The following is a 27,375-nucleotide window of genomic DNA, read 5'->3' as shown; positions in this document are numbered from 1 at the left end:
TAGATATTAGGAAGCATTTCTTTCCAGAAGGGGTTGTTGGGCGTTGGAATGGGCTGCCCAGGGAGGTGGTGGAGTCCCCATCCCTGGAGGTGTTTAAGAGTCGGGTTGACATAGCACTGAGGGATCTGGTGGAATTGGGAACTGTCAGCGTTAGGTTAACCGTTGGACTGGATGATCTTCAAAGTTCTTTCCAACCTAGATGATTCTGTGATTCTGTAAAGCAAAAAATTTAAGAAATGTAATTTCTTACAGAAGAACAATAATGAATTTATTTAGCAGACCAGTATCACTCAACTATAGATCTCTTTTGCATAATGAGGGCTAATATGCAATGATATTAAAAAAAAATTATAATGTCAATGTAAAACTAAGAGAATTTATTTAACAATGAGAATGACTGCATTAAATAAGATGAAAGACTGGTTAAAAGACATAATCAAATATATTGATTAAAATAACCATTACAAAAGAATATTCAAAATAGATTTAGGATTTCATCTGTTACCTCTTCTCTAGCATTTTGTCACACAGGAGCTTGGTGCTCAAACACAGGGATTGATTCACAGCTCTTGATAAATTCATTGTCTTCTGTCCACACACCTCCCATCAAATTTCATTAAAGTATTCTATGAAAATTGATTGACTAGCTTAGATGTGGTTATGCCAGGGAAACAAACAAGCTCTTGCTTAATTCAAATGCTTCTAATCCCCCCCCCCCCCCGAAATTAATAAAAATTAAAAGTAAACTATCAGTACTTAAACAACAACGACAAATAACATGGCACACAGAATCACATCTTTATTTTTGGTTACTAATCTCCCGGTACTTTTATTTACTTTATCTTGATTTGGTCAATCTGGTAGCTATTTTCCAGGAAAATATTCATGACATCCTTTCACCAGTTCCTCTGGTTTTCCTCTGCTTAGTTCCTTTCTCTTATGGCCAAAAGTTACTTTTTGGTAAGATCATGGTGCTAAGGCAGTGAATTTAAAGTTACTTCACATTACCTGAAACAGACATGGGAAATATGCAGCACAGATTTATGACACTAAGCATATTAATATATTTTACATATTCAATATATTAAGCATATTTATATTAAATTAAACATATTTATTTATTTTTAGCATATTTATGTTAAAATTATGTTTATATTGTTTTCTTGTGTATTCTAGGAGTTTGGGATATCTAAAAATTTTTATATGTGATGGTTTGGCGTGGAATTTTGTATCCACTGTGCTTCACATACGGAGAATATAAAGTCAGAATTACACATTAAAATACCCTAACAACTGAAGAGAACCATCAAGCAACAATTGAAAATTCACTGTGAACATCAGCAAAAGAAGTGTGACATTGAGAAGAAGCTCTAGTGGTCTGTGCTGTAATCTTTGCGATTAGACTATAAACTATACTAGGACTAAGTTGTTCCTTTTGTCTTTGTTGAAAGTGTTCGGTAATTGTTAGTAGAAATGTAGCATAAAATATTGAAAATAATTGTTTGATATATCTTACTATTTTTACACAACTTAATCACTTAGTTTTATTTAAAGGGTAAACTTTATCACAGCACACATACTTTTTACTAATGGCGAGTTTGGAAATGCACATTCTTTTCAAGGCTACCAATGCTTTCATCAGGTTCTGAGATTAATTATATTTTTTAGGATTTAATCTAAAATTGCATTTTAGACCAGCTGAACTATCCTTTTAACCATCTCTGCTGACTGATGTATTATTAATATACCAGATGCAGTGCAAACTTCCCAATAGATGCTATGAAAATCAGACCATTTGTACAACAGGATAAAGACATTTTAGTTTTTTTTTTTTTTTTTTTTTTTTTTCCCAGAAAATGCAAGTGATTCACTAAATAATATCCCAATATTTGAGCCATGTTCTGGGAGCAACAACATTTATCTATGAACATAGAATCATAGAATCATTTAGGTTGGAAAAGACCGTTAAGATCATTGACTCCAACTGCGGAACTAGCACTGCCAAGTCCACCCCTAAACCGTGTCCCTAAACACACACCTACATGACTTTCAAATACCTCCAGGGATGATGATTCAACCAGCTCCCTGGGCAGCCTGACCATTCTTTCAGTGAAGAAATATTTCCTAATATCCAATCTAAACCTACTCTGGTGCAATATGCTCCAGCACCTCAGTGTCTTCGTTGTAATGAGGGACCAAAACCTGAACACAATATTCAAGGTGCGGCCTCACCAGTGCCAAGTCCAGGGGAATGATATCTTCCCAAGTCCTGCTGGCCACACTATTTCCGCTACAAGCCAGGATGCTATGGGCCTTCAATTTTCAACTGGCCTTCAATTAGATGCAACTGATACTCCATCAGAATTGTGTTAACACTGTTGTCACCAAATTAGCTTTCAACTCACTGTGTTTTAGATGAAGACTGACCTTTCAGAAGAATGCCCCAACAACTAGGTTACACCCATTCTTTCCTTTGCTGGATCAACGAAAATGTAAAAGAAGAAGCAGTATCAGCAGGAAAGATGGAAAATGACTCATCCTAGGGCAGCCCATAGCCCATGAGTCCTTTGGATTCACACAGGTGTCCTAGACGAGTATTGTTGTCCCTGAGAAAAAACATCAAAGGGAAAATATTTGCCTGTCATTCTGCTGGCAAGACTCGATATTTCACCTTTTGTTTCCATGAAGTGACAGAGACATCTAACCCCTAAAAGACTAGTTCCAAAACCTTAAGCATATCTGAATTATCTTTTTTTTTTTTTTAATTGAAAATTTAAGAAAAGATTAGGGCAACCAGAATTGTAGCTTGCAGCAGTAATATTATCTGTTGAATAATGCTTATTTTGATAAGTTAATCTACTATTAATTACAATAAATGACCACTCTATAACATTTATTGCAAAACCTCCATAACCTATATCTCACAGGTTAAAATTCTTGTTCATGTGAAAGTTAAGAAAAGTGAAGCTTATTAAGCCATCCAAAACTCTAGACATATTTTTTATATTTATATAAAACTGCAAACTTTTCTAAAAACTGCTAAATCCCGGCTTTCCAAGACTAACAGAATGAAGCATCCTTTGATTTTTGCAACTCTTTACATGTTTATTATGTAAGCTATTACATAAATAATGTTAAAGAAATATTATTATGTTGTGTGTGTATCAAACCATAAAAAATTACTATTCAAAGATAAAAAAAAAATTAAAAAATGCAAATAAGATTCAAAAGAACAATATAATTAAACAGTAGAAAATTATTATGGGAGGAGAAAAATATATAAAACTGGTCTTACTATAAAAGATTATTCTCTCATTTCCTTGTTTATTTCCATTCTTACAATGTGTGCTATAAGAATAGATTTACAGTCTTTAGGAAAAGTATCATCATATTTTTTCTCATTTTATGATTTAACCTAATTTTTAAGTGTAATTTTTGCACACAAGCCCATAGATTTTGGAAAATATCTAGTAAAATCGAGTGGCTTCCTGGTGCAGTATAATTTCAGCACTGAGTAAATGTATGGAAGTCTATATTCTTTCAACTCAAATATGCTTCCTAAGACAAACAAAATGTGGAGAGTCTATTTCATTATTCAAGAATCTTGCCCTAATGTGAAGTTCAGATGTCTCTGTCTAACCATGATCCCATGTTTGTAAAGTGTCAAGACATATTCTTTTTAAATATTACAGAAAAAGCGATGCAGGAATACTTAACTCCTAGCAGTACCTCCTAAACACCAATGGCGTATCATAACACCGGGTCACGGAGCACCATATGGGATGACATCATTCACTTTGTGGTAGCTGTGCTACTGTGAGGACATGAGAACATAATGAGAGTCTGAAAAAGAGGAATTAGAGGGAAGGTTCTATGGCCCAGTCATTGTGTTGCTGTTCTGTGAGGGGGCAGATACAGTTTCTTGATCATTGTCTTAATACTGCTTTTTTTTTTTTTTTTTCCCCATTATGCATTTCTAATATTTCTGCTATATATTTCTATTGTTAACTGGATGATAACAGGAAGAACATAGTAAGGAGACACCATAAGCTCCAGAGCAGGACGCTGTAGAGTACAGACATCATTGCCATAAAGCTTTATTCAAAGGAGAAAAATTTTATGAATTGATATCTTGGATTTAAGGTCCTACATTTTACCCTCATCTTAATTACTGAGCCAAGGCATTTTCTCTGGATATTATTTTTTATAATAATATAGCTCATCTCTGTGGAAGGCAAATAACATAATTTCCTTGTAGCTTTTAAATTCTTTGGAGTAAAATGAGTATGAAGGGGTCCAGATCTGAAGAGACCTTGAATGCTAACAATATAAACTTTATTGTTAAACTGCAGTGTGTTGATATAATTTTAAAATATAAAACATAACCTAAAAAAGAAAGCAAAGGAGTGTAAAGAGGAAGGGTGACAAAACTGTGAAAAACTTAGTTCATTTGCAATGAATTGAAAATTTCAGCTTCATTTTTTTTAAAGAGTTCATTTTTCCCTGTTAAAACAAACAAACAAACAAACCCCCAAAACCAAAGAACAAACCATTAGTTTTTGAAAGACTTGGAAAATGTGTAAAATAAAGGTTTTTTCAGTCATATGATTCTGTCAGGGACAGTTTGATCACTTTCATTTACAAGTCTCCCACTGTCTTAACCCAAAGTAGAAAATTACAGTCAAAGTTTGTTTTCATCAACTGTGATGTGTTTTTTCCCCCATACCATTAACTCCATAATGTTTACAGTACAAACAATATGCTACTTAACTACCCAGCTTTTCAGTGCCAAAAGAAAATGAATTATGTGTTTTTAAGAAAATCCCCAAAGTTCTCTTTAGTAATGAGGGAGTATAATCATGGATGCTGTAATTATGTAAAGAATCATTTATATTCAATATTGCCCAAGTACCATTAAGCTGTATTTGCAAATATATCTGCATGTTACTCATTCATAATCAGGATATGTATTGGGTCAGTTGAAGTGTGCTTTTGGAATGCAAATGACTTTTTTATTGGTAATGAAATGAAGGCCTCAGAAAGAGTAAGCTAAGACTTAACTAGCATGAGAGCCTTTTTACACATCCATGTGCTCTCAGATCTCCCAATGAGCTGTACATCAGTGACTCTGGTGCAGATGATCTGACAGTGTAAATGGGCATTGACTTACCCTAGCTGTGATTCTCCCCATATGCTTGATTTGCTTCTGTCTGTTGAGTGTTAACGCTTCTCACAGCCACAGACCTGTGGACATTACATCTTTCACTATCATCTTATTGTGAGATATGAGTTTCTTTTTGTCTTGTAGATGAAATTTTATATTTTACCTTCAATAACATTTGGGAAATCCGTTCGACAAGCTTGTATTACATACTATGTCCTTGGCTGTAGAGTCATAATAAAGGATTCAGCTGGAAATTAGAGTAGCTAAATTTAGATATCTACCTGTCAGTATCTGCACAGAAGTATCAGGTTTATGTGGAAAGGTTTTGGTGGCAGGGGGCTGCAGGGGTGGTTTCTGTGAGAAGACATCAGAATCTGCTTCCATGTCAGACAGCCAGTGTCAGCTGGCTCCAAAGACAGACTCCCCACAGGCCAAAGCTGAGCCCATCAGCATTGGTGGTAACACGTCTATGATAACATATTTAAGAAAAATTTAAAAATGCTGTGCTACAGCAGCTGGGAGATAGGAGTGAGAATATGTAAGAGCAACAGCTCTGCAAACATGAAAGTCAGTGAAGAAGGAAGGGGAGGAGGTGCTCCAGGGACGGGAGCAGAGACTCCCCTGCAGTCAGTGGTGATGACCATAGTGAAGCATGTTGTCCCCCTTCAGGTCATGGGCATTCATGGTGGAGCACAAATTCCCCTGCAGTCCATGGAGGACCCCATGCTGGAGCAGGTGGATGTGCTCTGAATAAAGCTGTGACCCCATGGGGATCCCATGCTGGAGCAGGCTTTTGGTAGGACCTGTGGTCCCTGGAGAGCAGCCCATGCAGGAGCAGGTTTTCTGGCAGGTCCTGTCACCCTGTGGGGGACCCACACTGGAGGAGTTCATTCCTGAAGGAATGCACCAAGTGGAAAGGATCTATGCTGGAGCAGCTCATGAAGAAATGCAGCCCATGGGAATGACCCACACTAGAGAAGTTTGTGGAGGGCTGTCTTCCATAGGAGGGATCCCATGCTGGAGCAGGAGAATGATGTGAGGAGGAAGGAGTAACAGAGACAAAGAATTATGAATTTACTGCAACCCCCATTCCCCATCCCCCTGTGTTGCTCAGTAGGTAGAGGAGTCAGAAGTGAAGCTGAGCCTGGGAAGAAAGGAGGGGGGGGAAAAGATGTGGGTTTTTTGTTGTTGTTGTTTGTTTGTTTGTTTGTTTTTGTTTGTTTGTTTGTTTGTTTGGGGTTTTTTTGGTGTGTGGGTTTTTTTTGTGTTTTTTTTGTTTGTGTTTTTTGGTGTTTTTTTTTAGTTTTATTATCCTACTCTGATTAATTGGCAATAAATGAAAGTAATTTTCCTAATTTGAATGTGGCTTGCCCACTCAGTAATTGCTGAGTGATCTCCCTCTCCTTTTCTCAACCCACAAGCATTTGGTTGCATTTTTCTCCCTGTCCCATTGAAGAGGGGGAGTGATAGAGCAGCTTGGCGGGTACCTGGCAGCCATCCAAGTTCAACCCACCACAACAGAAGGTAGGCATCTCTGCTGCCATTTTAGGCATTGCTGGAGGTCTATAAACTCAGTGAAACCCACAGAGAGGTTTGGTAAAACAGATATGAGGAGAGTAATTAATTTCTCATGAATAGGAATCTAGGGCCACTGGAAACACTCTAGGTCCAATTACCACTCCAGGAAAGTATGGCTATTCTAGGTTTGTGCTATGTATGTTAGCCTCATCTAGATGTTTTAGATGCTGGAAGAACCCCAGATAGTACTAGATAATTCTAGTGGGTAGCTGAATTGAAACCCCTAAATGGCCTAGGCACATAGCTCATGAATGGACAGATATACATAGACCACCTTTATGTGTCTTTATCTCATGTATTTTATTAATCTAATCCGAAACTCATCCATAATGTTATAAGACTACTTTAATGAAACAGTCCCTGTAATTCATGATGGTCACTGTGGCACTGTGTTTGGAATATAGTATCTCTTGACTTGTGAAAAGTACCGTTAGGGTTAGGATCTTACCTGAAATCACAGGTAACAATCTCTTTTTCCTTGGAACTGTCATTCTTTTAACATTAACATCCTGGAAAAAGGTTGGTTGATAAGATAAGCAGTGCAAAAACAAGTTGTCCAAGCAAGAGAAACTAGGCAACCTCTTACATTTACAGTACATGAGAATAGATGAGAAGTAAACAATTTCAAGCATTTCATATGGATAATTTCAACAAACAATTTTTTGAATATAATATGTTTTGCATCACAATGTTTTGCAGAAAAAAATATGTGACATGTTATATATTTGCAATTTCAGAAAAATGTTTTCATTCTTGATTAGAAAAAATAGATTGAAATCTCTTCCACATTATTCCATATTACAGCATAAATTTTGTATAGGCATTTCTGATAGAGAATATGATCATAAAATATATATAGTACTAGATTTCCTCCATCAATATACATTTTAATGTTAATTAAAATTTTAATGTTAATTGAAATATTAGGAGTATGAGACTAAAAATAATTCTTACTGATTTTTGTCTCTGCAGCTATTTTTGTCATTTATCATGCTTTCCCCTCTGTGCAGTGCTTCTTTTTTCTATGACCAGATTCCCCGCTTTCTTCTACTAATAAACTATTCCATCATGTGTGTTAGACTGTTAGAGAAGTATTCCTTCATACTGGTCTGTGGGATTTCTCCAAAATTAGCACCATTCAAGTTTTACAGGTCTGTAGTTGTAGTCTCTTGTGTCTTCCAGGTGCATCAGTCTAAAAGTATCTCATGGTGCTGGTGAGCATCTAATTTCAAGTGAATAAAATATTTTTTACAGCTTCATCATATGATTTAAGAACAGTGTTTGCTGGACGGATAATCTGGAGGTAGAGTCGATATGCTTTGTCTACACCTGTGAGCCATGAGTGCTTCAGCCTGATTTAAGCCCTGATCCTGTCCTGCTGACTTGAATTTCTGCATTGACTTTAGCTCGGCCTTGTCACTGTAGATACATCTGGCAGGCTGGACCATGTCTGACTGTCCACCATTGCCAATCTGCTCTGCTCTTTGCTGCTCAAGCACGTGATATTACACCCTTGTCGGAGAGGGTCCTACCCTGCCAGCGCAGTTCCACCTTTAGCTCCCAGTTTGCCCTTGCTTACAAAGCAGTTAGCCCTTGTTGCTCCCTGATAAAGGCAATGACTGTGTCTCTAATTCTACAAGACAATAATCTTTCATATTATTGAATAAACATGCAAAAATCCTTGCAACAGTTATGTGCATATACTCAATCACATTCTTGATATCCACAAAGTTAAGGATTGTAATTATCTAAGCAACCAAGGGAACTAATGATTATCTTCACACTATGTCTGGGTAGAAAATACCATAAACACAGTATTTTCTGAGAAAAAAAAAAAAGCGTACTAAAATAATAGAAACATCATAGAATCATAGAATGGTTCGATTTGGAAGAGATCTTAAAATCAACTAGTTCCACCCCCCCTGCCATGGGCAGGGACACCTTCCACTAGCCCAGGTTGCACAAAGCCCCGTCCAACCTGGCCTTGAACACTGCCAGGGAGGGGGCAGCCACAGCTTCTCTGGGCAACCTGTGCCAGTGTCTCATCACCCTCACAGGAAAGAATTTCTGCCTTATATTTAATCTAAATCTACCCTCTTTCAGTTTAAAACCATTACACCTCATCCTATCACTACACTCCCCAATAAAGAGTCATGTGTGTGTGTCCTCATCCTTCCTGTAGCCCCCTTTAAGTACTGAAAGGCCACTATAAGATCTTCACAGATCCTTCTCTTCTCTAGGCTAGACCATCCCAACTCTCTCAGCCTGTCCTCGTAAGGGAGGTACTCCAGCCCCCTGATCATCCTCAGGACCCTCCTTTGACTCACTCCAACAGATCTATGTCTTTCTTATATTGGGGGTCCCAGAGCTAGGCACAGTACTCCAGGTGAGGTCTCATGAGAGCAGAGTAGAGGGGGACGATCAAAGAATCATCTAGGTTGGAAAAGACCTTGAAGATCATGTAGGTCAGCCATTAAACTAACACTGACCATCTATCACCTCCCTCGACCTGCTGGCCACACTTCTCTTGATGCAGCCCAGGACACGGTTGGCTTTCTGGGCTGTGAGCTCACATTTCTGGCTCATAGTCAGTTTTCTATCCACTACTACCCCCAAGTCCTTCTCCGCAGGGCTGTTCCAAATCCACTCATGGCCCAGCCTGTGTTTGTGCTTGGGATTGCCTCAACCCATGTGCAGGACCTCGCACTTGGCCTTGTGGACTTCGCAAGGTTTGCACGAGCCCACCCCTCAAGTCTGTCAAGGTTTCTCTGGATGGCACATCCCTTCCCTCCAGCGTGTCAACACACCATGCAAACTTGCTGAAGGTGTACTCAATCCCACTGTCCATATCACCAACTAAGATGTTAAACAGCACTGGTCCCAGTACCAGCCCTTGAGAAATGCCACTCATAACTGCTCTCCTCTTGGACATCGGGCTGTTGACCACAGCTCTTTGAGTGCAACCATACAGTCAATTCCTTATCCACCAAGTGATCCATCTGTCATGTCCATGTCTCTCCAATTTAGAGACAAGGATATCATGAGGGACTGTGTCAAAAACTTTACACAAATCCAGGTAGATTACATCAGTTGCTCCTTCCTTGTCCACCAATGATGTAACCCCGTCGTAGAAGGACACCGGATTTTTCAGGCACAATTTTCCCCTACAGAAACCATGATGGCTGTCACCTCCATATTTTCCATGTGCCCTCACATAGTTTCAGGATCTGCTCCATGATTTTGCCAGGCACAACAGGGAGACTTACTGGTCCATAATTCCCTGGGTCTTCCTGTTTTCCTTTTTAAAAGATGGGTGTTATTTTTCCCCTTTTCCAGTCAGCAGGAACTTCAGTGGACTGCCACGACTTCTCAAATATGATGGACAGTGGCTTAGGCACTTCATCAATTCCCTCAGGATCTGCAGATGCATCTCATCAGGTCCCATGGGCTTGTGCTCCTTCAGGTTCTTTAGATGATCTTGAACTTGATCTTCTCTTAAAATGAGCAGTCCTTCATTCTCCCAGCCCCTGCCTTTGCCTTCTGCTTCTTGGACAGTGTGGCTGGAGCACTTTCCAGTGAAGACTGAGTTAAAGGACATATAGTACCTCAACCTTCTCCATATCTCAGGTAACCAGGTCTCATGTTTCCTTCCGGAGAGGGCTCACATTTTCCCTAGTCTTCCTTTTATCACCGACACATCTATAGAATCTTTTCTTGCTGCCCTTGACATCCCTGACCATATTTAATTCTATCAGGGCTTTGGCCTTCCCAACCTGATGCCTGGCTACTTGGACAATTTCTCTGTTTTCTTCTCAGGCTATCTCTTCTTGCTTCCATCCTCTGTAGGCTTCCTTTTTGTGTGTGACCTTATCCAGAAGCTCCTTGTTCATCTATGCAGGTTTTCTGGTGTTCCTACATGACCTCTTTGTCAGAACACATCATACCTGAGCTTGAAGGAAGTGATTCTTGAATATTAAACAGCTTTCTTGGGCTCTTCTTTCCTTCAGGGCTTTATCCCATGCTATTCTGTCAAGCATATCCCTGAAGAGGCCAAGATCTGCTCTTCTGAAGTCCAAGGTAGAAAGCTTGCTGTGTGCCCCCCTCAGTGCCCTAAGGAGGCAATAGTTAACATTATTATTCCGTGTGGAAAGGAACACAAGTGATTGCTAAATTGAGGGAAAAAAGGAAAGACAACTCAGCAGGTGCCATGGTTTGAGCCCAGAGGTCTCACTGAGCACAATGCAGCTGCTTACTCACTCCTTCCCCCTCAGGAATGATGAAGTATTAAGGCTTGGACAACAGGCCCAAGCCAGAGCTGACCAGTAAATGAATTCTGTATATTTTATAACTGATAATCATTGTGCTAATAGGTATTATACTAAGTTATAAAACCTCACCTATTCTGATGTAAAAAGTGGAAGCATTGAAGCCTGAACAACAGGCCCTAAGCCGAAGTTGCTAACTCAGTATGTCGTCGTTGGTGAAATATGTACGGAAGATGTAGCTATCTTGAATGTATATTTATCTTTCTTTGTGTGTGGATAAAATAACGTCATGGAGACTGTTGTCTATCACTGTGACTTGATGTGAGACCTTGAGCATAATCCAATTAGATAAGCAGAGAAACTCCCTTAGCTTCTCCCTTGAGCCCGGGCCAGGCTCTGGGGGAATATAATGTGTGATTGAAACCAGATATTTCCACTTAAAACAAAGGTGCCGGCTATTCTGGCTTGCTGATTTTGGGGCATATAAGGCTGGACTCACTTGCAGCAACTTTGGAAGCCTCACCTATGGGTGGACACACTGCGTAGGATTTCTCACTTGCCGGGACAGGCTCCCCAAAGCCTCGCTGTAACCGGGGCTGCCCAGCCACTGCGAGACTGGATGATGGTAACGTGTGCAAGTGGTGATGATCTTTCTTAATCACTATTCTCTCTCAGGTAGTAATGATTTGATGCATTACCCTGGATTTTCTTATTTAAGTGCACTATTTTGTCTTTTCCTACTGCATGATTTCTATATTATCCTGTTACATTATTTAGTAATTTCCAGTAAAATACACCTACTCTTTTCACTCTAGTGTTTGAGTTTAATTGATACCCCTAATCAGCAGAACAAATGGTATGCAAAAAGTAAAACAAAAGGCTCAGGAATCTAGATGAGGATAGGGAGGGATGATTTACCCATTATGGTGATCAGCAAAAGGCAGACTTCTTAGGGGAAGTAAAAGAACATCAATTTAATGCAAACATCACCACAACCACTTAACTTAACAATCAGAGCAGGACAGTGAGAAATACAATCACATCTTAAAAACACCTTCCCCCCACTCCCCCCCATATTCCTGGGCTCAGCCTTGCTCCTGATTTCTCTACCTCCTCCCTCTAAGGGGGATAAGGGTTGCAGGCAGTTTGTCAATTGTTATCTCTGCCATTCTTTCCTCCTCAGAGGGAGGACTCCTCACACTCCTCCACTGCTCCAGCAGGGGGTCCCTCCCATGGGACAGTCCTCCATGAAATTTCTCAAACATGAGTCTCTCCCACAGGCTGCAGCTCTTCATGAACTGCTCCCGTGTGGGTCCCTGCTGCAGGCTGCGGCCCTCCCAGCAAAGTCTGCTCCAGTGTGGTCTTCCCTCAGAGTCCTGACTTTCTTCAGGCACAGCCACCTGCTCCAGTGTGGGGTCCTCCATGGGCTGTAGGTGAGCATTTTCTACACCGGTGACCTTCATGGGCTGCAGGGTCACAGCCTGTCCTCTCACCATGGGCTGCAGGGGATTCTCTGCTCTGATGTTGCTCTCCTTTCTCCTCCTTCATCTACTGACCTTGGTGTTTACATAGGTGTCTCCTTCACAACCCCTCCTCACAACTCCTTATCCTCCCAGGTTCCCCTTCTTAAATATGTTATTGCAGAGCCATGGCCACCATCTCTAATTGGCTCTTTCTTGGCCAGAGACAAGTCTAATTTGGAGTAGGGGGAGCTTTGAGAAACTTCTCACAGGGTCCACCTCTATAGTCTCCTGACTTACTACCAAAGCCCCCACCAGACATACAAACCAAACACAGCAGGATAGTTTTTAGTTTCATCAGTTTCTCTGAGTTGACCCAGTGAAAATGAGCTCTGTGCAAGATCATATCTTGTCAGACAGCAAGGTTCTCTGCCTTGCGTGTTCCCCTTCAAAGCAGAAATAATTTATAACAGGGAAAAAAAAAAGTTACTACCATTATGAGCAACCTTGTCTAATACAACCACTTTAAGACCCACAGGGAAGAGAGAAACATTAATTTTTCTTCTCATGCATCCCAAGCATTAATGTATAGCTTCAAGACAGTTAATCTTTCCCTTTTTTGTTCCTTCCAGTCCTACAATCTTTTTAGGGAAAGATGTATTGCAACATCAGCCAAGAAAAATGAGTAAGTCATATCTTTTCCATGGAAGAGGAATGAGCAATCTATCCAGATAGGCTCAAGAAACAAAGATGAATAACAGAATGAATAGTTAATCCACTAAAATGTGCAGTGTTGAGGTCACTGAAATTTCACGATTACTTGTAATGACTTTTTAATAGAGATTGTTTTGAAAAGCTCACATTTTGATTTTGATCTTTTACAACAGCATTTTTCAGCTTTTCATTTTAGCATTTAATTTCAGGACTTGTCAGTTTTGATTAAATATGTGAGAACTAATTATAAATAATAACTTCATATTAAATTAAATGATTTTTTCTTTCCAAATTATTTTGGAAAAAAAGTTTAATAATGACTAGAATTTTCTCTAAATATATCTGAAGTAACACAATGTAAATATTATCTCACCAAGAAATACTGTAATACAGTTAAGTGTATAATACACTCAATATCTTTCATTTCTCAAAAATGCTCATAATTTAAAATAAGAAAAAAATGAATAAAATAGACAAATACATATAAACAAATATCAGTGGAAAATAAATTATACTGGTTCCATCTAAATAATTTTCTAATATAGCTTTTATTAAAAAATATGTTCACATACAGAAAAAGGGACCACATAAAGATTTTTAATTCAGTAGAAAAATAAGATGTCAGTAAAATTATATCTTCAGCAAGAGGTGTTGGAGAAAAAATTCTTTTTGCTTGTCACCAATTTCAGAATCTTTGGTAATAAGCTAGAATTGCTGATGTAGGCACAAAAATTTAGCTGATATTTCTGAAACCTGGTAGGAAAATTTTCTTAGAATGTTAAAATCACTAGCTTTAAATCCATTTAAGGGTCAAACATACAAGAGGGGAAAAGGGAGTCAATGAGTTATCTTTTTTTCTGAATCCAGGACAAGTTGGGAGTAAATGATCTTGCTGGTCTTAAGAGTGGTCTGACTAATAAAAGAGAAGATGACGTACTGTCTGATGTTGGCTGAGGAAAGCCAAAGCTGAACAGAGCGAATGAGATAAATGGCCAAGTTTGTCTAGAAAATATAATTTAAAATACCTCCCCCCCAAAAAAAAAAAACAACAAACCAACCCACCAAACAAAACAAACCATAACCTCACAGTAAAAACAAAAAACATTAAAAAAACATAAAAAACCCCCATAAAGAATAGAACATAAAACATAAAAAAAAAAAAAAAAAAAATCCACAGTAAAAACTAAAAACATTTAAACAGAAACATATGGGAGTTCTTTTTTCTTTCAATATTAGCAGTAAAATAATTTATTTAAATTATTAGTGACAGCCTTCTAACCTTTAAAATATGACATTCCAAGTGAGTAAATTCCAGGTTAGTCTTTTTCTTAGAGGTACTGAAAGCAAATTCAAGCCTAAAAATTATTGGTGATTACTGGAAGTGATCATGATTTGATTATGCTTGTATGGAAACTAATAACACACATTCTCTGGTGCATACCAGGAGCTTGTTTCACAAGTGTAGAGATAATTATGGGCTTAATCAGCTGGCTAATAGAAACTACAGAGAAAAATATGAATTATTGGGAACTACTTAAGAAAACGTATCAGTTCTTTAAAATACCCAGTTGCCTAAATCCTTCTGGATTATTTATGATTATTTTCAGAGAATAAACATCTGTACATATATTCCAATCAAAATATTGAATTGTTCACTCTAATAATATCCTTAAATCTAAATTTGTCCATCTTCAGCTTTCACACTTAGTGTTTCATGCAACATTTTATGTGAGACTGAAATTATTATGTGTCTCTTCCCTATAGATTGTGATCTAATTAACCATTTGTGTTTTTCTTGAACTGATCAGTTGAGCTCCTCAGGTTTTTCATTCTAAGGCCTTGTTGAACCCTTTAATATACCATGTTGCCCTCCTCTGAATCCTCCAGTTTTCCACCAAACTCTTCAGTGTAAGAATGTCATTCCCTTGGCCTCCAGTAATAACAGAATTAATACATGCAAGGATCACACCTTTAGGTTGTGACACCAAAGTGGATGCCCATATTCAGAAGATCACCCACCAGTATTTTTAACTCTTTTCCAGCCCCTCTGCTTTCCTATGAAAGATTTCTGTGTGCAGCTATGAGAGATAGTCCAACATTTGACCATATTGCAACTTGTAAATTTATATATATATCTATATATATACATCAAGTAAATCTGATTTTTTTGAAAATTCTAGCTTTTTCCACATCTGTCTGACTTCCTCATAGCCAAACACTGATCTTTGAAGATATCTGTGAATTTTTTTTTTTTTTTTTTTTTTTAATTGACAATGATTTTGCTTTTTCAATGAGAGATGACATAAGCTTTGATTTATAGTGCAAACATTTTTTTTCTCATAGGATCTTTCAGTTCACCTAATTCGTCAAGATTTATTATTTATAATCCTTTTTTGAAATCTACTGTTTTAACCTGTTGTTGTTTGAACTCAGCCATCAGCCAAACACCACACAGCGGGTCACTCCTCCTTCCACCCCATCCAGGAAATAGGGGAAGGACAAAAGGAAAAAACTCATAGGTTGAGTTAAAAAACAGTTTAGTGATGGTAATAACACAACACAATAATAATAGAAAGTACAAACTGGTAATGCACAATGTAATTGCTCACCACCCACCAACTGATACCAAGCCCACTCTCAGCCAGCAATCCTGAAAGAACAAAGATCCTGCCAACCAGGAAGCATAACTTCACATGATATGGAATAGCCCGATGGCCAATCCGGGCCTGACAGTCCAGCTGTCCCCTCCCAGCTCCAGAAAATGTAACTCTATGCTAGATGAAATCCAGGTCAGGCTCTCCAGATGTGTTCCCTTCCAGCTCAAGAAAATGAACTCTATCTCAGCTGAAACCAGGACACCAGTGTTTAATTCATCAGGTATGCACCACATTAATTTTGTGTCACTTGAGTTTCTTAACCCTAAGGTGTGTGGCATCAAGTCATGCATTACAGAATTCTATTGCATTGGCACTTGTGCATCTGTCAGATAAACTCATATTCTCATAAAAATAAAATGAAGCTAGTTTGGCAAGCCCTATTTCTCAAAACTATGTGGGGAGTAATATTCATTACAATCACACCTTATTTTATCAAGATTAAATTTCATACAAGCCATCTGTGCATTTTTGAAGTAACACAACAGTCATTATATTGATCAATATTGGAGATGGGCTGGACATGTTTCTAAACTGCATACTATTTTCAAATGATTTGACTAAACATGAATTAGGAGCTCATCTGTGGAAGTCTTGGCTCCTGGTATGGGTAAGATTAGGTTAGATGATTGCAAATACTCTTCATTTGCTTAAAAGAAACAATTTAAAAGCAGTTGCTTAGATGAAACAGTCTATGAAATAGTTAAAAATCTCTGAGTATACAACAAAAGGCCACCATGCCAAGATACACTGAGCATATATACTATCATTGGTGGATCAAATCAGTACTTAGTGACCTCAAGGAAAAGTCTCCTCCAGATAACTAGTCCCTTCAATTCCAAGCATGAGAAGCTTTTTCTTTTTATTTTTATTTTTTTTAAAAAAGGAGAATTCACAGCTGATTTTCAGTGAGCCTTGTATCATGATTACACCAGCTGTCATATGTTAAATGTCATAGTGTCAAAATAAGTGACTCTTATTAAGCAATACAAGAAACAGTCTTTGACACAAGGTCAAAAATGTGTTTCCATAACTACTCTGGATTTTCCCTTGTCAGGATACACCACCCACAGGCATAAAACAAGGTAGTAGGTAAGTACAGTCTGCCATTTACATGTCTCCTGGCTAAATTCAGCTCCTTGAAACTTTTTTTTTTTTTTTTTTTTTTTTTTTTTTTTTTTTTTTTTTTTTTTTTTTTTTTTTTTTTTTTTTTTTCATTGCTGATTAAGGGCAGTTCTGTTGCAAGCAGCTGGACAGCTCTGGATTCTGCCTGCTTTGTATGTCAGTGTCAAGGCCAAGATCTGGACTTACTCAAATGCCTGTTCAGTGCTGTGAGTATTGATCAGCTGCACATTGACAGCTGTATGCCAATGTGTCTTTCTGGTACTTTGGACTGGACCATATAACCATAATAATTATGCAGTGGTTTGTAGTGTTAAAGACATTTGTTTTTTTCTATATACTTTTGCATTTCAGCAGCCATGAGAGTGATTTCCATGCATTTGTCAGTCTGAGTTAATGCAGTGCAATGCTACTCTCTGATCCCAATACATTAGATAATTGCTCTACTACATTGATGAATATTAAACCTAACATTTTAATGAAAATTTTAATTTTCCCAAGGACAAGCATCTTCTGTGTAACCTGAAATCAACAAGATTTCTATTTAAACCTTTCATTTGAATATATTTCAACCTTTGATTCCATCAACCATTTAAACACACTCTTTAATCCATTTTTAAATTTAAATGATACTTTTTGCACACATTTCTGGCTTAGAGATTGCTTTTTTTGACTGATTATATCTGTAGAACTAGAAAAATTCACTCCTTAGGGGTAGATTAGTCTTTGAATCCTTTGTCTATCAACAAGCAAGGCAATGTCTCCTGGATTTTCTTTAAATCCACTTTCTTACTGAAATTATACATTTTAATTTAAAAAAAAAATCACCTTCCAGTAACAATTCAGATCTAATTTTTCCAGAGCCGGCTAAATCTTGATGTGAGGAGAATATATACTGGTGCAATAAATTAGTCACTTTCCTCTAGATATTCTTCCTGATGAATTTGTCTTTGATTTATCAAGACATTCAAAGCCTGAACACTAGTTAAAGTTATTCTGAAGAAAGCAATTTGAAATTACATATTAAGAAAAACTATTAGACTTTTTCCTAATCATGGTTTGAGGCTCATTTAAAAGGCATCAGGGGAATGAAGCATTTTAAAGTAAGCTAGAGGAATTACAGCACTTAAAGGCTGTATCAGCCTGTCTGAGATTCAGCTGTGATTTCAATGAACTTTTGTGGTATGTTACAAGACGTTGTGTGCGTAGTAAAGGGACAGAGACCCCAGGCAAAACACTCAGGAGCAAAGCCTGTAGAGGGATGGCATATCTAGCATGAGAATGTGCCCTGACATTTAGTGCACAGTAAGTTTAAAAAAATCAAAGTCCTTATTTAACCTGGGGTTCTTTAAGCATCAGTCTCTTCAGAAATGAAGATGTCTCTGGAAGACCAGTTATGGGATGTGCACTGCCAAAAGCACTAGGAGGGTATCTGTAGGTGTCTAAGAGAATCATTATGGAAATATGTAAGTTTACCATGTGAATATTTTTCTTGGCTTAAAACATATTTCATCACAAAAATAAAATAGAAATAAGTTTGCAATTTCATTTGTGGTTGACACATCACCACTCCATACTTTTCGTCTTTGTAGAGACTGATGTCTAATATTGGTCCTGTTATTAAATGGTAAACATAATTTTGACATACAGGCTGGTTTATATCTTCTGATCCTGAAACTACATGGAGAGTGTCTAGGTAAAAATATATTGGCTTCATTTCTTTTCTCAGATACAGTAAAATGCTCAAGGTGTTTTAATAAGACTTTGTATAAATAGCATGATGTATTTTCAATATTTTCTGTTATCCTATTCTCTCTGGAATCAGAATTCTGTTTGTTCTTGAGGATGGGTTTTTTCATTATAGAGAATTTCATTTCCACCTTCTTCTGAGTTACTCTTTTTCCTGACCTCAGCTATCTTTTCCTTTTTCCCATAATGTTTGTAGTTTACAATCTCAGACTGTCTTCTAGAAGAAAGTTTAAAATGTAGATGACTCTTAACTAGATATAGTGTTGCTTGTCTTTATTAAAGCCTTTTGATATAATAGTGATGGTATTGGAACTGATGTGGGAAAAGAAGAAATACAGAAGTCTCTACCCACCTTGAAAGAAACAATGAATAGTTTAGGACAAATAGAACATCCATGTGAAGTGTCAGCTAAAATTATCCAGCAGAATTCATAGTAAAAGATTTTTCCTGTTTTAATTACATCTGATAAATTTGCAGTCATTGCCTTATCCTAAAAGTCCTTGAAATTAAGTTTTTTTGGAGAAAAGGAGAGGGAAAATGACTTACCTTAGCTGCTTTACATAGTACTCAGCTGCATTTTCTTTAATTTTCTAATATGCAAGGCTTATTCCAATCTCTGCAGCTGTTAGTCTAATTGGATGATTTCCTGTTTGAAATGCAGAATAATTTAAAGTGACTAGCAGTTGTTCAGGGAACCTCCCTTTCTAGGACATAACTTAATCTGACATATTCAAAGCTCATCAGAGATTCAACATCTTTTCAAACTGATTACTACTTCCTCCATCACACTCTAAGTTCCTTGACTTCCATTTAAGTACTCTAATTTAGAGCTTGATTATTCAAATGAAACTAAGAGGAAGAATCAAGATTTTTTTTTTTTAAATGTGATTCCTCAAACAGCATACTACATGTAGTCTTCTGTAGTATTCATGCGATTCGTCATCTTCTGTGATGCAACATCCAGCTCTGTATTTTCTATTTTACCTTCTTTTTATTTTTTTGTTTGTTTGGTTGGTGGTTTAGTTTGGTTTTGTGTTTGGTTTTTTTTTTCTCTCACTGTGTCATACATTTTCATGGAATTTTCCTCTTGATAGTGTAAAGCCATAATGCTTTCTCCACAACCCCTTGAAAACATGAAAATTCTTTCTCAAGTAGTTGTTTAGGAAAATAATCCATGTATCTCTCATTAATGTTAATGAAGAGTTGCTTAGGTTAAAACCTATATCTGCAGAATAAGCTCTTGAATGGTAGGTAGAGGGAAAAACGTTTGCAAACAGACTATGTAGTAGGCTTCAAAGAAGGGACTGAGTGGAAAAAATATAGGAATTCTTTCACTGAACCATAATGGGAACAGTTCACTTGAGGTTTCATCTAGAAAATTTCCTTCTTTGTGAAAATGCCTGGGCCAGCTCACTTAAAAAAAAAATTACTCAGAAGATAGATGAGACAAATAAGATTTAAGATATAGACTGAGTCCGTGGATCTCACAAACTCAAACAAATGAAAGACGCTAAAATAAAAACCCAAACCACTAAATAAATGCATTCTAATACAAATCTTGCATGTGTGTTCATGGTGAAGGAACCTTGAAAACCTCTTCAATTATAATTTTCTAGCCATTAACATTTTCTAGCTGAGAACTTAGAAGACTTCTGATTAAAAGTGGCAATTCTCTTGTTTCAATCTGTCAGTACTGTTTTACCTTACATAGCTACCAGGCAAGTTTTTCCTCAGAGGTAGGAATGAAAAAGGAGTTCAAAAGTTGAAACTAAAAGCTGACTGGAGTATAAAACATTGAGGGTGATTTTCTTAGTTTTTTTCTGAGGGGAACAACATGTTTCAAATTTTGGCTATCACTGGTCAAGTGTATATAGAGTTATATGCATAATTTTTTTTTTGTATTTATTTATTAATATAATTAATACATTTTATGAGGTCAAGCCTAAAAAAACTGACAATAATTTATCTGAAAGAAATTGGCATGTTTTGAGCAATCAACATGAGACTAGTGTAAAAATGTCCCTTCACAATACTACCCATTTTACAAGACAAAATCTACTTTTGGCAGTGCACAAAAATGACATTCACATGAGTAATGAACAGGGTATGAATAAATCTTCTAGCTTTATGGTCACCTTGAGTAATCAAACTTTTTTCTAAATTCATGCTCAAGATTGTTTTGAATTTTTATTAATTTCTTAATAAATTTAATTGTGGCATCACACAAGATGAAGGAAAATGTTTGTGCAATATTGAGGCATGCATTAATATGTACCCTATGTAGATATGAAGCAATGTACTAAGTGCCTCAATGCTCCCATGAAGGAAACTGAACTTTCTACTCCAGGAGGTCCTTTATGGCTGTGCTTCTGTTAGCAAGTAGTGACAAACCAGTTGGAGTGGATCATCTGTACGGAAAGCAATTGGTGGTGAGGTTCTGGAGTATTTTTGGGTTTTTTTTTTCTTTACTTTAAGTTAACTCTACTTTGCTCCCATGGACTGAGTGACCACTGGCTGATGGGGTGCAATAACCATTCTTCTGGAGCTCCTCTTCCAGTTAATTTCTTCTAAGAAGATACAGTTCATGATCTCCATGACCACTCTCTGATATGAAACAGAACATAGAGAAGAGCAGGAAATTCACTTTGGAAGCATAGTGCTGTCCCACTCTTATTAGATATAACCTGTTAGTCCAGTATTTCTTCAAGACACCAATAATATATTGCTATTGAGATCTCTATGTAATATTTCAGGTCAGTTCTCACAACATAAGTCAATGTTCTTTGATACTCTGCTAAATTCTCTTCTTACAATATCCAAAATTAAGAGAATGTCAGGTGAACTAGATTAACACCCTTCTTGCTGACTGGGGCTAATATTTTGGCTTTCTATTCCTGCAAAGAAGAGCAAAGGGAATTTTTGTAGGAAAACTTATAAAAAAAACATTAAAAAAAAAAAATTTCACCAGTTTGTTTTGAACCTCAGATTTTTTATAAAGCATATTACAGATGTGGTTGTACATGGAAGAATCAGTCAGCAGAGATTTAGAGCTAGTTAATGAACACTGCTTTATAGAGTTTTTATTTAGGAAAATTAGATGGCATTGCTTTAATCTCTTTAAAGGACCTATTATCTTGCAGCTAACGTCCAAGAATTTGTCTTATGTAAGCAATTAGAGTGAGTAGGGATCTCAATATAGCAGTTTGACAGAAGTGTTAAATATAGATATCATCTGCACACACTGGAAATGGTGATTGTTTCTTCTAAGAACGCAGTCCAAAAGTGAACAAAAGTGAAAGAGGAAAGTTCCCAGAAGGCTTTCTTGGCTCAAATCACAACTATGTTAATCAGAGCTTTGTTTTGCACTGCCTGCAACTGCTTTTCAACAGTCAGTACAAAAGTTAGTGAAGCCTAAGCATTAATGTGACAAGAATAACTCCCTCAAGAATAGGCACTGTAGCTGACTTTCACCAGAGAGGACATTGCAGAAGTGCAAATATAAGCACTTGGGGAAGGCTTGTGCCATGGTAATTTTAGTAAAGGACTACAGGTATTTGTGTCTGGTTTTCACTGAGAAATTACTTGATTTGTTTCTGTGTACCATGCAGTCTGAAGCTAAAGACACTTTCTGAGTTATTAGATGACTGCCACATATTTGTACTCATACAACACTATCTTAGATACTGTTTTATTTATTTTTATGCTCAGGTCTTTGCAGTTCCTCAATATTATCAGAAATCCTTGACCTTACAGATTTCTGCTCTCTGTGTTGTGAGAGCACATAAACTGTTCAGAGCAGAGAGATATGAATCAATTCCCCACAAAAGTCTGTACAGAGATCTAGAGTTGTGAGAAATATGTTGGTGGAGCTACTCATCTGTCTCAAAGTTACCTTAGATATTGAGTAGATTTTATAATAGTATAAATATATAAAAATACAGCTGTGTTGCCAAATCATGATGAGAACAACAGTGATCCTGAACTGGCTGCGGTCAATAAATTTTTCATGCCTTTATCAAGGCACTTTTCGGTACTGTGGTGCATCTTAGTGCCTCAAATGAAAATTTAAACCCCAGTGCAAATAAAGAAAAAAGAATCTGCAAGATAATATAAACAACATATTCATGGACCTTTGATTAAAGAAAAAGAAGGCATAGATAGCAAGCTAGACAAAAATTAAGCATACTGTCTGTGGTGAGGTGATTATCTTCTAACAAATGAGGCTGAAATCCCTGCTTTGAATATGATGGAAGCATTCCAAGTTTCAGTGATAAATTCCCTCTTTCCTTTTTATGTGTAGTTGTTCCAGGTAGGAACTTTCCCTCAATGAAAAGATAGGCACTCAGTCTAAAGCAAGTGTGGTAACAGATAAGTAAGAAAAAGTACTCTAAAACTGGAAGAGCAAGTTTTCAAAGTGAAAGGCAGTAGAAGTAGAAAAGCTGAACAAAGGAGAGCAATGAAAGAAGTCAGGTGTGTTGGGTTGGATATACAACAATGTTTCACCAATTAAAACAGTTATTAAAATTAAAAAAAAAAAAAATTGCAGCTGCATTTTTTTTCTGAAAAACTCCTGATACCTTATTAATTAATACTTGAAGAAAGAAACTACCTTCACTTTGACAAAAACTCTGTGGTAGTTTGTAATAGATGCAATTTCTGCATCTCACACACAAAATAATGTTGAAAACTATGTATTGCCCTGTCTGATTATCCTTTACGGTTAATATACATAGTGTCTGGCTAGTCTTAGGTGTAAAAGAAAAACATGCTGAAACGCAGTCCCTGAAGATCACCTTTGCAAGAAAGACAATCTCTTGTGCCTGTAACATATTACAGACCAAACTGAAGGACAGGAAGACTTTTACATCAATAAGAGCTCAAGAACACATTTCTGCATCATCTTACTGTTTCTCTGAGCCACTTTCTTAATTTGCACTATAAATGTTATGAATTAACAGAAAATAAAAGATTTGGGATTTTTCCCTTTTTGTTATCATTGATCCAGATTTTGTTTTCTTTTCCACATTAAGATAATGAATTAGGGTAACAATAACCTTTTTAAAGCAAAATTAAAGATGTTAAAACCTCATGATTAGAACATAAGTTTTAGTAATTTCCTTGAAGTCTGAAATCTGGTTACAAATAAATTAACTTTGACTGTGTTTGGTTTTTGTCCCTAACAGACTCATTTTGATCTGTCATTGGCAAACCTGCCACTAGTAATGTGCCCCTTAGACTCTGAAGACACTATGGAATGTTCCCATGACAATTTGCAACAGTATGGTCTTCTTTTGGTCTCAATTTGTGGTATTGCACTTGAACTGCATTATTACTTAGTAAATAGAGCTACTGTTAGAAATTACTGGAAGATGACAGCTCCATTTTGTGACAATGTCTGAGATTTTAAAATGCATTTATTCAGCTTCAGAGTGAGGAAAAAAAATCCATTTTTTGGTCAAAATGTTTATTTCAAATTTTCAGTCTGACCTCCCCTTGTCTGTTCAGAAACTATCAGAGAGTCGGCCTTGGAAGGCAGAAACCTTTTTATGGCTACCATCACCAAAATCTATGTGTCTAAGAAAATGTTGTTGTTGAAACCTTGCTTTTTGACAGCAAAAATACCTTAGCAAAAATATTGCTGCAACTCTTTCAGAGGTTTACTATTCTTTTGTTGGAAAGCAGATTACGTTCAAAACCTTACAAAACTTTCTCTGCAAAAAAAAGGTGACCTGTCTATAGCCTTGTCATTGAGCAAAATTAAATGGAAAAAATACAACCAGATGAAGGCATTTATTGCATATTCTGTTGATTCCCAGGTACCTGTTGGATTTGGACATAAAGGAAGCAAGGCAAAGCATACAGGAGGCAAAAATATACAAAATGAGCTGCATGAGGAATGATATCTCAGAACACCCAGAAGGCAATCTTTCTAGGATAATTTACAAGATTTCTTTCCTGACAAAAATACAGAAAATTAATTCCTTATGTTATTCTCAAGAGATTAGGGTCTACTTAGAATGGGGAGCATCCCTGCAAAATCTTCACTAGTCAATGGATTTAGGCTCCAGTTTGATCATAGACTAAATCTGTCTTTAGGTCTTGGTGTATGAGATCAAAAGAAAATCCCATGATGCAAAGTAAAAAAACAATTAAAGTCATTCTATATGGTCAGTTTTGCTCAAAAGATGTTGCTGTGCCAACTTTGAAGTTTCAGTCTTTCTCCTGGAATAGATTTTATCTGTTTTCCTACATGCCTGAATAAAAAGGGTTTAAACACTGTACTGTATGCTTCAGTAGTTATTTGAAGAAATGCCAGTAAGCCTCCCTTTCTGCCCTTCTTTGTCTCCACTCTGGATCAAACTGATAATTTGTTATCTGTAGCATGCAGATAAAATATTAATAGTTACTGAAGCATGGAAAAAAAAAAGTTACTATTCTTGCTAAATAATTAGGGTTATTGCAAACAGATATAAGTAAACGCCTGTTAGTTAGCCTGACTCCTGTGACTACTTTGCTTCTTGTTTGCGTGTTAGTGAAAGCTAGTATTAGAATTTTTCCAGCCTACTGATGTATCTTTGTTAATGCTTCTGTCTGTTCGCTAAGAAAGGGTGTTTGTCCTTTCACCATACTGTAGTAAGAGACAGGTAATGAGAAATGGCCAGTAAATGAAGAAAAAGCGATTAAGCACTGTTGCCAAGCTGACTTCACAAAAAAAAATTATCTCTTTTAAAAACTGACTAAGGAGAAAAGTGGTACAAGTGCTACAGCTGGGCTTGTCAGAGAAAACCCACTTCAGAAAGTAAAACATACTGCAGAGTTAAGGCTTTTTTTTCTAACTCATCAGAAAGGGGTTCCAAAAAGAAAATGCAGATCTCACCAAATAAGTAGTCAAAAAGAGAGAGAACCATCTGTTGTATCATTTCCCCCCCCTCTAGGGGGAGGGGAAGACCTTCATAATCTGAGACAGATACCTACAAATAGGAGACCTATGGAAGGGGATCTTTTTCCCACTATAGCTTGCAGAATTTAAAACAGGATTATGTAGGGAAGGGAAAGCTTAAGGGTAGAGGAAACAGAGAATTTTAGAAATTCTAAAGGTTTTAGTTCCTCTCTACAGTTATTTGAAGCTGTTATTTATAGGGAGTAGTATTTTCAAAACAAGATCAAACAATCTGATATTTGTAGATGCATCCTGTAATGCAAACATCACTGGAAAACCTGTAATTTTGCTAAAAATAGATGTAACCACGCGTCTATTGCTTTATGATAAACTAATGTTATAAAAGATGGATTTCTGCTGAGAAAACACATTTCTTGAATGATAATAATATGTTTGAAGATTGAGTTAAAATTCTGTAACTGCTGTCTTGAATATTCCTCAAAGTTTAGGATAATATAAATTTTCTGGAAGTGGTAGCCATGAAAAAGGGTAACATTACATAACTGTGAAACAATCAAGCAATAAGCACTGCTGTATGATTGCAACCTTCATTTCATCTTGAAGTATTCCTGTAGATGGAGATTCAGATCATAAAGAGATTAAATATTTTTCTTGAAGAGCTTTCAGCTTAAGTCCCAGAACTTCAGCCAGGTCCTACAGGGCGACCTGGTTTGAAGTTAATGGAATTCTGCAAGGATGTCAACATCACTCCTTGCCAAGACTCTGTGAGAAACTCAGCCTGTGTCAGATCTGACAACAGGAGTGATGACAGTAGACAAAGTAACCCTGAGGCAAAGTCTGAATCAAAATCAGGTCACATGTAAAGGAATCATTGGGGTTGCACTTGTTTGCATCAGCTGAGAATCTGGCCCTGGTGGACGAAAGTTTAGTGGCAGATGGTGGGGTGTTCTGTGGATAGACTTCAGAAAGGGCAGCAAAGCAACAGAGCAGCGATGAAGATCTTTGGAAGTAGAATGACAGAAAGTGAAACACTGGATCTTGACTCAGCACACTTTCATTCTGCTTTTCGTTCCCTTTTTGTACAAACCTTTTATTTTTTTAATATATTTTTGCTGCTCTTCATTCTAAGATCTATTTAAACTGAAATACTTAGATGTATCAAAACTTTTTTGTTATGAAAATGTGATGTCTTCCACACTGGGCTCGAGTAACGAATAAGATCCTTCAAATGATACTGCTAAAACAGCAGAAGAAAAAACAGACACTGTTACAGTGGATGTCATAAATGAAAGCTCTGCAGTGTGGTCAAAAACTGTGACAAGCTATTTCAAACTGAATAAAAAGTGGTGAAAAGAATCTATGTTTCTTCAGAGCAGATAAAATTAATATAATCCTTATGAAGTACTAAACTAATGGTATTCAATTAGTCAAGTCTTCTTGAACCATAGATGACTGAACAATAGGACTTATGATCAACCGACTATCTTCTACTGCAGATCTGCATATCATGATGCAAAAATTAACCTTGAACAGTCTGTTAAAAAAAAAAAAAAGAAGTCCAATATTTTAAATTCTCTCCAGTAGGAAGATAGGAAGGATACTGGCAAGGGCATGGAACATAACAGGGCCAGGGAATATGGTAGGTGGAACACATCAGGAATGGCACTGTTTTCTGGTAGTAAGCCTTTACCAGCCAACTAAAGAGAGAAACATAACTAAAACCAAAAGCCCTTCACTATCAGATTTTTGCCATGAAGAATAATATATA

General features: G+C 36.9%; 1 long non-coding RNA gene across 1 annotated transcript; it reads right to left on the bottom strand.

The window, feature by feature from the left end:
* Positions 1-803: 803 nt before the first annotated feature.
* LOC113483865 lies at positions 804-19,335 on the bottom strand. Its single transcript, XR_003399102.1, has 3 exons — positions 19,253-19,335; positions 5,171-5,244; positions 804-1,008 (listed from the first exon to the last, which is right to left on the bottom strand). It is a non-coding gene; the product is annotated as an uncharacterized LOC113483865 (long non-coding RNA).
* Between the last annotated feature and the right edge of the window lie 8,040 nt (positions 19,336-27,375).

The sequence above is a fragment of the Athene cunicularia genome (assembly GCF_003259725.1).
Source record: "Athene cunicularia isolate RWA chromosome 1 unlocalized genomic scaffold, athCun1 chr1_part1, whole genome shotgun sequence".
NCBI classification, from domain to species: Eukaryota; Metazoa; Chordata; class Aves; order Strigiformes; family Strigidae; genus Athene; species Athene cunicularia.
This window is presented reverse-complemented; position numbering and strand designations above follow the sequence as displayed.